A 2,180-nucleotide genomic window follows, 5' to 3' on the forward strand; every position below is an offset into this window, starting at 1 on the left:
AAGAGATTGGGCGAAATTGAGACTGGACAAAGAGACATAGAGCAAGGTATAAGTAGATGAAAGTACGAGTACCCTCTAAAGGGGGGAAGTTAATGAGAAAATGGAAAATGTAGGAGGAGGCAATTGATATAGCAATATATGTGAGATAGACGTCTAAACTTCAATAAGATATCTTGTTGAACCAAGTTAGAAAGGTTCGGAAGCTACCAATAATTGGATGGAAGCCAGAATGCTACATAAGGCAGCGTTAAGAAGTTTGTGATGAGACCCTGAACACCATAACACTAGAAGGTGGCTGCGTATAAAAATAAAATAGTGTAACCATGAAAGGATATCAACCAACTTAAGAGACATTACGAATGATAGTGACAGCATGTTAGACCAAAAGCCAAAATGTTGGTTATAGAGTTAGTCGCAAATGATGTTGTAATAGATAAATAACCAAAGAAAAAGGAATAGAAAGCCTCCTGTAGTAGAAAATGAGGAGAACATAAAGTGAATAGAGGATAGTGGAGCTAAAGGTCTACGTCGATACTGGATGCAAGATAACAGACGAAAGGACAGGGCAAAACATAAAGACTCGCGAGACAACGCTGAGGTAAATCTGGAGCTAAGTTGAGTACCCCACACATTATGGCAAGGATTATAATGAAACGCGACACGAAGACTTCCCAGGGAGGTCACCCATCCCAGTATTACTCTCGCTCCAGCATGCTTAACTTTGAAATTCTGATGGAACTTAATGCGTTAGTGCTAGTATGATCGCGCGAGATGGAAGAGTCTGAACTAGCGCCTGAGAAATGACACAAGATTATGTTCCTGGAGTACTATACATTACGTTGAGGGTATTGTAAAAAGGATTTAAGCAAGACAAGAAGGATTAGCTAACTGCTAATTATCGATGCACTCAAATGCCACAGCTTTTCAATATAGAACCAGTTAATGAGAGAAAAACCGCAGAATGACTGTATGGGCCAGTGGGCTAGGGAATTTCGACACCACTTGGTAGCCAACTCTGAGGGCGAAAAAGAAGAACCCAAAAGGTAAGAGTACCAGCTGATGTAATTTACGAATGACAGGAAGCAATGCCCAAGGTCGAAAATTTTACAATATGACCAGGACTATAAGACTCATTTCGCACTCTAGCGCTAGATGAACTTGGAGGGAATGTTACTTATATATTAACGATGTTAGTCCCTGCTCCTTCAATCAAAGGTTACCTACTCCGCCGAGAAGGTGTAAAATTATAGAGTAAAAGAGTGATAGGACCTTATGGAGTCCCCACAGCTATTGTCCTAGGCAAGGGAGCCCAAGTTGTAATTGACTATCGAGAGACACAAAGATAGGTTAAGACAAATTACCGAGATGGAATTAGTGCTACAGGTGGAGTAAGACATGGCCACGAGTGGACCAAAGATCTATCCTGATATCGACTGTAGGATAAGGAGGAAAAAGGCAGGGTAAAACATGAGGACTAGCAAGGTAACGCTAGGATATTTCTTGTACCCTCTCATATTCTTGTAAAGGTAAAGAATGATACAAGATAATGTGTCTAGAGGATTACAAGCAGGGGTAAGGGAAATTGTGAAAAGGTTTAAGTAAAATTCTTTCGGAATTATATTAGATCATGTTGGACAAAGCACAGAATGAATATGAGAGTCGTTATATGAGGAGACTACAACATTATTTGGTAGCCAACCCTAAGGATTGGAAAAGAAGGAGAAGGACCCAAAAGATCGAATGCCAGTTAAAGTTCTGAAAAAAGTCGAGAAGGACTATACGAGGCTAACGGTTCCCAAATTATCAACATCGTTATAAACCTATTTTGTACTCTGTAAGAATAGGGTGCTATATGGGTTATTGTGAGTCCCCCTATTGGGGAAAAAAACTAAGCTGGTAGGCCAAACAGGATTAAAACAACTATGGACTAACAACCCAGAGTCGGTAGAAATGATATACAGATAATCGACGTCGATATTCAGGGTTCAAATTGATGATTGGATGTTCATAACGGAGTCACCAGAAAAGGGAACTTAACCCATAATATATTAGCCTATATCAAGTATTCGCACCTATTACCGATGTCTACAGGAACCCCAAGTCCTGAAACTTATATGTTAATTACCTGGATGAGAATAGGTGTGATTGCAATAGAGAACAATATCCCTACAATCGGTATA

General features: G+C 39.9%; 1 pseudogene; it reads right to left on the reverse strand.

Annotated features, from left to right (window-relative positions):
- Positions 1-650: 650 nt before the first annotated feature.
- LOC129904737 (5S ribosomal RNA) lies at positions 651-770 on the reverse strand (annotated as a pseudogene).
- Positions 771-2,180: the final 1,410 nt, after the last annotated feature.

Source organism: Solanum dulcamara, chromosome 9 (genome assembly GCF_947179165.1).
Source record: "Solanum dulcamara chromosome 9, daSolDulc1.2, whole genome shotgun sequence".
Classification (NCBI taxonomy): Eukaryota; Viridiplantae; Streptophyta; class Magnoliopsida; order Solanales; family Solanaceae; genus Solanum; species Solanum dulcamara.